This window comes from Topomyia yanbarensis, chromosome 1 (assembly GCF_030247195.1).
Source record: "Topomyia yanbarensis strain Yona2022 chromosome 1, ASM3024719v1, whole genome shotgun sequence".
Classification (NCBI taxonomy): domain Eukaryota; kingdom Metazoa; phylum Arthropoda; class Insecta; order Diptera; family Culicidae; genus Topomyia; species Topomyia yanbarensis.
Window position 1 is genome coordinate 144,130,964 of NC_080670.1, and position 11,562 is coordinate 144,142,525.

The 11,562-nt window shown below is 36.9% G+C and overlaps 1 protein-coding gene across 1 annotated transcript in view; it reads left to right on the forward strand.

Moving 5' to 3' along the window:
- Positions 1 to 11,562, forward strand: part of LOC131676155 (scoloptoxin SSD558) — a 431,501-nt gene that overhangs the window by 298,523 nt on the left and 121,416 nt on the right. The gene's annotated exons all lie outside the window — the stretch shown is intronic.

Here is an 11,562-nt window from a genome sequence, read left to right on the forward strand (position 1 = left end):
AGCGAATTCTATACATTTCTTTTATAAGAAATGTAAAACATGATTTTGAGTACTTTTTTTAGTTTTTAGTCAATATTTCGTGTGAAAATCATCCAAATAATTTAATCAATATGCAGGTTGGAAGGTGCCGAGATGTCCTTTCCCAAAACATATAATATGTGTTGATCATATGTGAAATTTTTAATGTTTGCGACCCAAGTTAAAAAAGTGAATTTTTGACAATTTTTTAAAGTAACTTTTTTTATAGCGAAAAAAGAAGTGTTTTTCGGACTTTTTAGAAGTTAAGATTATAGATAATATGTTTACGTTAATTTTAAGCCTATTATCACTAACATCGAATGGAAAATGTTGATGCTATGGCGCTTTGAGCGAAATTAAAATTTTATAATTTTAGCTGACTCTGCCCTGGTGCGGCGGTTCAGAGGGTGTAGCACTGTTAAGCCAGTCATCATGTATTCGAGCCCCTATTGGGAAGGAGTCTCAGTGGAATCGTAGGACTATCCGTAATGTTATGTAAGCTATGAATCTCCTGCGAAGTTTGTTGAAGCAGAAGACAAAAATTCCTCTAAGGTATTGTACTGCCAAGGCTTTGTAATAGCAAGACGTTGACGAAATGTGAATCTGCACAGTTCAATAAATACCTACCACATAATGAAAATAAAAAGATGGGTGGGTAATGTCTAGGACATAACCGGAGTGTCGTGACTACTCGTTTGACTTGTAATTCAAATCGAATGATACTAAATGAAATATGTGGGGATGCTTCAAGCTATTCTTTATAATAATTATGGTGGTTCTGAAAAGAACCTTTGTTGTTGGTATATGCGTTGATAGGGTTATAAGCTCGTTGAGACATTCATTCATGAAATGAACAAATTTCATATTTACTTGCTTCAATGCTATCAATGTGAAAAACTCTCGAAACAACCATCGGAATCATTTCCTAGCGTACAGAAATGAATTACGCTTAGCGAAAAACTAGGGGCGCGATGATCATATTCTTAAAATTCTGCTTGTATCTCTTTCAAATGGCTAAATTTTACGCATTAAGTTCGATTCACCAGGTTCAGCGAAATTTTCCTGGGGATCCCGTTCGTTAAACTATTCAGTAAAACAATTTTATTACCGAGTTCTCCGCATTGAATACATGTCAATAATTTCATATGATTTCAACAAGCGGACAATGTACACATGACAGGTGGGAGTGTTTTGAAGTGGTTTTAGTGGAGGTAACAACATAAAATCGTGTATTGGACATTTTACAACCTTAACCCTGCAAAACCACGGGGTTGGCAGCAGAGGGTTAAGTTGTTTGGAAGAGATGACAGCTATTATCTGATAACTAAAAATATAAAATTGTTCTATAAATTGCAAAGTTATTGCCGTGTTAACCTGAAAATTTGTCATTTCATTCATATAGGAACAATCATTGAAATTATGTCAATTTATGATTTGCAAGATTTGAAATCACTTCGGAGTGTGGTCACGATACCCCTGTTATGTCATATACATCCCATCTTTTCCATTATGCATTCGTTCTTTCACGGATTTTGCATAAATCTTCAGGTTTGTAGATTAGAAAAATATTTTCTTACGATTCACTGGTAAAAGTACAGAATTAACAAGCGCAAACTTAATACTAGTTAATAAAAGAAACTTTCTAATTAAATTCTTTTTCCATTTTGCATTCGCCCTAATAAGGACGGTTTGTAGATAACTTTGTTGATACAAGACGAGAATCTTTTGAAACAATTCAAACCTTGCCGACGATTTTTTTTACTGCGTACATACATATGATCATTCCCCTTTCGCAGCTCACACCGAATGAGCACGCTTTGCATCAAATCGTTGCTATTTATTAACTTTTCGTTGCAGATGGAAGGCCATCCTTTTGTGCGATAAATGAAAATATTTTCATCATTCGTTTTGGTGTAGCTTTCGCTTAGTGGCAGAGTTGCCACATTCACTGATTTTCTTGGAAGGAATTGCTAAAAACTTCGGGTTTGTAGATTAATTTGAAAAATATTTTCTTATATAAATATTTTTAATCATACAAATTAATAAAAGGAACTTCCTAATAATATTTTTTATTATATAGGGTAAGGTGGGGCAAATCCGACCTAGTAAATGGTATTGACTGCAAAATGCTCATTTTACATCGGATCAAGTCGTTTTATGTACCAAATTAAAGGTTAGACTTCTGGGCAACTTTTTGTTTATAATGTTTTATTCGTATCTTGGGAAAATTTTTAGATGCAAGCGTTTTACGAAAAAGTTCATTTTTGCTGTTTTCAAAAATGGTGCGGTAAATCCGACCGCCTATGTTTTTGATTGATTTAGTATAGATATTACCCAAATTTTGTGGTTTTTGTGATAAATCAATGAATGCTATGTTATTGAAGAAAATGGAATTCAATGTCAATCTTAGAATCTTAAAATCACGAGCACGTATCACGTAATGATATTTTCATTTGCATCGGAGCAATTGCTGGACGAATACAATATTCATTACATATCTTTCGTTTGTAATTATGAACCATAAGTGCAAAAAAAATAACAAAAGCATATAACCATTGTGCTAAATAATAATAAAAAATATATTTCAATTTGATAAATAAACAATTTCTTAGCAAAAAAAGCGGTCGTATTTATCCCACTATTTAGAGGTCGGATTTGCCCCACCGTAACATTTTTCATTAAGATGCAATTTAAAAAAATATGAAAAAATTTGGACAAAATTCATCTATGTACTTTGAAGAACTTCAATCAAAAAATTTAAATCCACTTACATTTTTTATGCAATCACTTAAACACTCAGAAATATCTTGTAGTCAATGATGCACAAAAATCAAATCAAAAGTTGTAAAAACACACTTATTGTCGTTTGAGCATCTTTATGTAGACTAATAAAATGCTGACATGCCACCATTATGATTATTTTCGATGCTCTACACGACAACATTGATATTAGTTCGCGTAGTGCTTCTGTTTTTCCTGTTGTTGGGTTCTGTTGTTGGGTTTACCCAACGCATAGAGGAGTAACGGGGGTCGAATCCTGTCCAAAACGATTTATTGCGGCTATTGCTGTTATTATGCCTTAATATGAACCTCAAATAGAAAATAACTGGTTTTTGGGACTATTTAGCATCTATCCACTTACCAGTGCAGGGGTCAATTTTCTAGATCCGTCCGAATACTAGTATTTTCGAGGTGATCTTTGTGAATACATTTGTTTTTCCCGCTGCATGAACAGTTGGTCAGAGGAAAAGGAAGAAGAAAAGGGATACCTGTGCACATATTCATAAAGATTCATTTTGCCAAACATAGTATTTGACCCTACAGCATTTTGGCGTATCTCAAATTATCAAAAATATCAATATTTTCAAATCGCTTGGATCGGAAAAGATCGGAAGAGATTGAATGTTTTTTGAATAGCCGAAATCTTGTTTTGTAATGTTGTTTCAGCAACTTTGCCGGATCGTATAATGTAACTTTTTTATGATTCAAATTTGGAATAACTGCAGTTTGTCTTCACATCTCGCCCTGAGCAGAAGCAAAAAATCGTCCCGCGCAAGTGAAACAGTCGACTCTACCTAAAAATCAATCGGTGCCTATCACACAAGCAGTCCATATAACAATAGCCTATACCTACTGTGCGATTTAATGATGAGTGACGGTGCCCAGCAAAAAGCAACCCAGATACGGCCGAACTGTGTTGCTGTTGATTTTTCGAAATGCCCCGTAAGACCAGCCATTCGGGAAGTGGAACAGTTATTAAAAGTGCAAATGAAACTCAATCTGGCTGAAGTGAAAACCCTACAAATGCATCATATCAAACATTGCGTGCTGATTTCGTTCAACAACATTAACCAAGCTGAGTCATTCGCCTCGCGAAACAACATGCAGCACACCGCCGAATGCGGCAATGTTAAATATAGCATTCCCGTATACATCGAGAACGGCGCTGTAGAAGTTCGTGTCCATGATTTGGCTACGCGTACCCCTGACGGCGCGATTAAAAAATGCTTGCAAAAATACGGAGAAGTAGACTCCGTTACACATGAGACTTGGAGGAATTTTTTCCCGGGCATCCCTAACGGTGTTCGTGTGGTGAGAATGCGTGTGACCAAGCGAATTCCCTCATACATAACCGTCACAGCGTTAGGAAGTGACGATGTTCTCATTCATCAAACATCACTAGTCACGTACCCAGGGCAAATTCCTACGTGCCAGTTCTGCACGAAGAAGCTGGACCTCGGAAAACCTTGCGTAGAAACTGTTAAGGAAAACTTAACCAATCCAACTGAAATCAGCCCAGAACCATCTTACGCTAAACCACTAACAGCTGCAAAACCAACATCTTCGGATCAAGCACCAACAACCAGCAACAACAACAACGAAACGAATGCCGAAAAATACGAACATACAATGACGACCGATAAGAGTAAGACACAAACTGGAACATCTGACCGCGAGCAGCAGGAAAGTAGTACGGATGAGGACATGGACATGAACGACAACGCAAAAGAAGACAAACGGATCGAACCTCAAATGGCAGTGGACAACACTGGCAATATTTTGCCCCCTAGAAAAAGGATCTCAACACGCAGCAGAAAGCTGCGTCTAAACGAGATAAAAAACTTAACATAGTTGTTTTTTTATTTATTGTAAAAAACGAACAATCGGCCTCGTTGAGCTACCGCATTTGGGCCTAAATAAATTTAATAATTATAAAAAAAAAATAAAAATTTGGAATAACTTTAAAAAAGCTGTTTTTAAAGCTGGTCCAATAAACAAATATCACCATTTTTCATCCATGCAAAAATTCTTTAGCGATTTTTGGCATACTCTTTATTCTGCCACAATATGCAGTGTGCTTTTAGGTATCTAAAAAAATATAACTAAATAAAAAATCGAAAAAAATTTTTTTTTGTTTATTGGCCAAGAATTTTTCTGGTTACTCCTCTGTGCAACGGTCGGATTTGCCCCACCTTACCCTATTCATCCTAAGGACGGTTTGCATACAACTATGACACAAATCCATCTACAATTAACAGCGCTAACGAAAAATAAGCACCACTAATTCTTTACAAGTATTTTGTTAGTACTGAAAAGGAGTGTTGGCAACATTAGAGACGCGTGAATTTACTTATCTTCTTCGGGCAGCTTTCTTGGCAGGTTTGGCGGCCTTCTTTGGCTTTGGGGTCTTCGGCTTGTTCGCTGCAGCCTTCGATGTTTTGGTGACATTTTTAGTGGCAGTTGCTTTTCAGTGACTGCGTTTCCTAGCCTTTGGCTTTTTGGCCTTCTCACCGCCACCACCTCCACCGACGTTTTTCCTCTTCTCTCCGGTGGTAGCCGATTTGATTGGTCGTCCGATGCAGTTTCTCACGACCACCTAGCACGCACGTCCGTTATGCACTGCGTCTTACACACGTCTGGCTTTGAGAAAAGCTGCGACACCCCTATTTATAGGTTTTATCATTAATGTTGATTCTCATTTAAAGTAGTTTTTGAACTATTTAAACAAATTTTATATAGCAAACAACGTATCGGTAGCAAGCGTTGAACGTTTTTCTTCCGATTTATGAAACAAGATTGGCAATCCGTTTAGTAGAAGAAAAGTTATTAAGGTTCAAAATGTACGTAACGCTTTCGTCAATATGCACTACTATCGCTTTCTCGCTCGTTCTCGTGCCGTGCATGAGCCTTTCCTTTCCGTCCGCCTTCTAATGGTATAACCAAAACTAATATGCCGGTTTTCCCCCACCAACTGCTCTCGTCAAGCAACCCAATACGAATAATCATAGGAACAAACATGTAGTGGACCTATATTTAAAACTTTTCATTATTATATTGTTCGGTTGGTGCACCATATTGACGGCTCTGTGCGGGATGGGCTGAAAATTTTCACTTTTCCGAGTCGTTTTCGAAAGATTTTTCAAAACACTATTTTTTCGTTGATAATGAATGTCCTACATATTCCAAAATTTAATACAACATTGGTACAAATATTTTCGACAAAATGCCGAAGAAATTGATTAAATCCATTCAGTACAACAAAAGATATAAGCGTTCAAAATCTTTCATCATTTTCTTCCGAAATTTTGAAAAGAGGCCACTATATTGAAAGGTAAGTCGTTAGTCACGACAAAAAACACAGAGCCCCTCTGTTCTTCTAGTCTATTACGTCCAAGCAGCCCATTGTCGTACTAGTGCAACCGTCGAAGCTAAACCAGGTTCCTTTTAAAACTCAAACTCGCCGCTATTGTATACGTGCACCGCAAAATCATAACCCCAATCCCAACAAGCAACTCATATTTCAGTCTCATTCGCCAACCCTGCACAACCCGATGCGAATTGCACTCTATAATACAACCAAAGCAGTGATTCACAATAATATAAATAATAAAGAATAAAGATCTCCACCACCACGTAGAGATCGCTTTTTTGATTTTCGTATTCAGCGACCCAAAATTGTCTTATGAAACAAGCTTAGCTTAGCTAAGTTGACCGACCGTGAGTTTCCCGTGATTGATCAAAGCCTGTTGAAATTGCATATTGAACCAATTGTATGATACTTGGGAGTAGTACATCATACTCAATGTGCAACCACTAAGATTATAGTATGATCAATCTACGCCACGTTCATGCAGCCATCTACGCCACGTTCATGCAGCCATCTACGCCACGCCCATGCAGGTCAACTTTGGGATGGGGAGGAATTTTAGTTCAACATTTGTGACTATTATGACCGAGGAATTCTATGCATCATCCACAAGTGTCGCAGGATAAATTTGGTGGTAGGGAAATGAATCAGGATATATCTTGGTAGATATTGTGATTTAGCTAAGTACTAACGCGCTTTGTCTTTTCATTTTAGATCAAAGTTTTCAGGTGCGCGACCTCGAGTAGAAATATGAATACCGTTCGAATAGGCATTTTAATAATTATTCTTTTGCTGGGCGTTACATAAAAGGATAAAGCTGCGTGGAATATAAAATAGGTATCTATTCATCTATCTATATATCTATAGGATATATCTATCTTAGCAATATGTACGAAAGTCGCTCGCGATCCATTTCCAAGTTTTTGAAACGAGGAATTTGAACTCCGAGCAGCCGGCCATCGGGAGTATTGCTTCTTATTAACACTTCAATGATCATTTCCAAAGTTTGCAGTACAATGCAATCGCACAGAAAGTATAAAAGATATCCCAAATGAATGTGAAGAAATTCACTGCGAAATGTTAACGACAAGTTGGCACCCCAACTCTCCCTATCAGACACGTTTCCATAATTGGTTTAAATGCCAAATTGCATACGACATGATTCTTATACGTAATAAATTTAATAAACATAATGACAAGGACTCTTGATCCATCGGTGGCCTAGAAGAATGGATGGCAGAAGAGCAATACTGGCAAAAATCGACTACCATATGAGCGGTTCAAACTCGAAAGAGTGACGCTGAGTACTGTACTGGTTGATTTTGAAGAGAGGACCAGCAGTGCGATTTAACGAAGTTTTAGCTTCCGATGACCCTAGATTTTCTGACAGAGTAAAGTTCTGGAGGGTTGAAATGTTTACCACTGTTCAGGCTATTGTACAACCGCCAGAAGAAACCTATAACGTTGGTACACAAGAGAATCAGAAAAGGTGACTATGTCAGAGATTGACTCACTGGATAAAGGCTATGATGCAAAACCTTAAGGTCCAGGTCCAGGTTAAGTCTTCGGCACGGAGCAATACCTTGACTTAGGAACTCCTAGCACGTTTTTAGTCGCCTCTTACGACATGGGAGCAGGTTCCCAGTGGTTCCATTCTTGCCTGAAATAGTGTAAAGCAATTTAGCCCGCCGGACACCACACGGCTTTTATTCGGAAATTATTCCAATAGCAGAAAAACAGACTGTAATGTCCGAACCCAATATGTACGGACAATTTTTGTGGGTATTTATATATTTTTAAATAACAGTGGCGTAGCCAGAAAATTTCGGTTATTTTTTGAAAATGATAGAATGTGATGTAGCTTTGAAAACTGTTCTATATTGATTCTTCTTGTTTGTAGGTTATTACAAACAATAAAAAATCACTATAGAACAACTTTTAAACATCCTTAGATAAGCAGATCAGTTACAGAATATGCACTTTTAAAGTGGAATAAATGTCCGAAAAGTTGTCTTACGGTTAAAATGACTTACCGTAACCGTAAAATTTTTTTTGAAGAAATTTTACTTTCTATTTTAAGATTCAGAAACTCAAACCTTGGACAAAATGTAAATATTATTGTGTAAATAATAGAAGAGATTGATCATATAAGTAATATCAGAAGAGCACTTTCGAAAACTTTACTCAAGACATTAAGTATCGAACTAAATTTGTTTGCAGAGTTAATGCTCCATAACTGCTTCTAGGAGAATATAAGTCCAATTTTTTACTAGAGTATCTGGGGTTGGGCGTAGCGTGTTGGTAAATCGATTGCCTTGTACGCAGCGCACCTGGGTTCGAGTCTCGACCCCGCACATAGGGTTAGAAATTTTTCATAGGAGATTTTTCTAATCCGAAGAGGCGGATGACCTTAAGGTTAAAACCACCATAATCAAAAAAATACTAGAGTATCTGCTGTTTTACGATGTAATTTTTTCGAAGATTCTAAACGTCCAAAGTTGGCGGTTTCGTAATGACTTTTCTTGACCTCAATTTTCCTTCTACTTTCCGACTGGGTTTTTTTTCGATATTAAACATATTAAGCTTTCGTCTTAACTTTACGCATTCTTAAAATCATGTTCAGCAAATATGAAAATTTATACAATTTCATAACCTTTCAACATATTCTAACTTCGAATTCCATTCTGCAAAATAACCACTTGTCCATATTTCAGAACATCCCTTTTCAGGCGAATGACCGTCTGGTTAAAGCCTCAATGAACAAATTATAATTACAATATCACATTAAAAGTGAGCTCAACATAATTGGAAATCTTACGTTTATGACTAGTATCAGAACGCCGGAATCGGGTTCTATTGGAGTTGCAAGTATTTTGTATGATACTGATGCTGATTTGAAAACTATGGGATCCCGGCTACGAGATCAGCTAGAAGATCTCATTCTCACAATTTTCCAAAAGTTTCCATGATGCTTACAACAGTCAATGCAGAATTGATCAGATTATTATAATTGTAAATTTAAATTAAATTAGTCAGCATGAATCAGTTGTTCTTCAATCCCAACAATTTTGGTTTAGAGAGGGTTTTAACCCCCAAAACCACCCTTTGACTACGACACTGTTAAACAAAGTTTGCTTGCAGTATATAGTCAATTGAAATTTGAAGTGTAGTGCTTGCTTTGTACAAGGACAATTTTTTATACATTTCACCTGAATCCTAACCCAACGTGTTAGCTAAAATACTACCAAGAATTTATGACCAGGGTTATTATCCGACCTTTTCCAGAACTGTTCGATTTTTGCCATAATTACAATAGGAACGTCTTGTTTCCATTAGAAAAGCCTTTTCTAGGTTCCATGTATTACTGCTGTTTCACGAACTTGCTTTTTACTGCTATTATGCAATCAATATTTTGATTACTTACAATAAATGAAGAATTATTGTTAAAAGGTTCCAGATGCATTGGATCGTTTGCTTTCTCGTGGATTATAACGTACCTTTTCACACGTTTTAATTCTGAATTAATGCTATTATTCTTCGTAATCGCCGATTAGGTAAACAACACATATATGCAAATTTATTGTCCGCTGACATCATGTTAAGCATTGGAAGCTTCTGCTTTTGCATCAAATCAACGAAGCGTAGACATAATGTCTGTATCAAACAGTCTATTGAATCGACTGCTGATGCTAATATGGGTATGATTCATCGAATAAGTAGGCAGCTGGTAGAAAAGAAACCAAATCTCTCACCACTTTCAGCGTCGTAAACTGATGTCTGTAATTTATTTGCCATTTAAATTGAACGACAACTTTAATGGTGATTGTTTGAGTATCTACACCTGATTTCGTTTTGCACGGTAGATACGGCCATGCGAAAAAAACTGTGTTTGTATTTTAACCATTTCATGCTCATTTTGTTTATAAACTGTTATTTTTAAATTGCTACATATTTTGGTTTAGGCAAGAATTTAGTCATAAATATTATTTAATGGACTGATTTTTATCTTGATAGTGTGAAGGGGGGGGGGGCAAGAGTTTCAGCGTAAAAAGGCCACTTTTTTGCGTTTTTTTAGAAAATTGGGTGAACTGAATTGATCGAAACTTTCGTACATTATACGGCGTTATTTCAATAACATTCTGTAAATTTTCCATGCAAAAATATCGGCAAGCGACTCGGTGACCAAGCTTTCTGTGGAACGTCTCTGGAAAACAACCCAATTTGCGGTGTTTACTGCCATTTAAAAACTACTTAACCGATTGATTTCAAACTTTGCATACATATTATAGGTGAAAAATACCTAACCCCTACGTTGAGTTTTCGGGATAATTTTTCAATAAAGGGTTTTTTCTACTCATAAAATAAAGGAATTTTTCTTGAAAAATAGCATTTCCGCCATTTTATGAGTAAAATGAAAAATTATCTCTTACCCTAAAATGGCAATGATTCTGACTTGCTTCCAATCGTGTAGGACATTGTTACCCTCAAGAAACTTATAAAATACGTTCAACAAGCGTCTTTTGTCAGAGTCTGTCAGATTCTTCAACAAGTTGGTTGGTGGCCCTGGGGATTTGTTGTTACACGATCCGAGAGCAAGTGAGAACTCCACCATCGAAAAAGGTGTTTCGTTCGCGGTATCGGAGGGAGATTCGATGCTATACGTCTTCTGTGCCGGGGCGGAATCCAGACAAATTTACTTGGCGAAATCAAATATCCAACGGTGTGATTATTCCACAGTTTCAGTTTCACATACGTCGAGCCGTGCCCCAAAGAGTGGTCAGCGATGTTTCTCTCGTTAGCCCGTCAACGAACCGGCGCCAGTAACTACGTTTCTTGGCTTTCGCCAAACTCATCTTTCACGTTTCTAACGTTGTGTACTGCCGATAGCTAGCGGGTAACCCGTCATCTCGGAAGTCTTATACGCGGTGGACTTCTCCATGTACACGCCTGAGCACTCTTTGTCCAATCATGGATTGGAAGAACGTTTTTTAATGTTCGCGCCAGGTACTGGTTTAGTCTGAGCCTGATTTGCGCTGTCGAGAATCAATCCAGCCAAAAACCTGTACTCTTCCTCCGGATAAAGTTCTTGAGTAAATTCGATGTTGTTGGATATCGCGGCAGCATAGTTATTATTTGTTGTAGACCAGTAAGAAGCGTAGCACCGATTTTTGATAGCCGTATATTTATTAGCTTCAAAACTAGAAAAGTATAGGTATAAGTTTTCATATTAGTAGTAATTAAATTAAATTTTACATACTTTTCAGTGGCCTCACTGTTCCTACGGTCTATTAAATGAGGTGTTCTAAAATTTAGCTAAGAAAATTATCTGTGATAAAGAAACCAAATTAGTTTAAGTTTAGATATTTTAAAGTTATGTTTTACAGAATATAATGGTT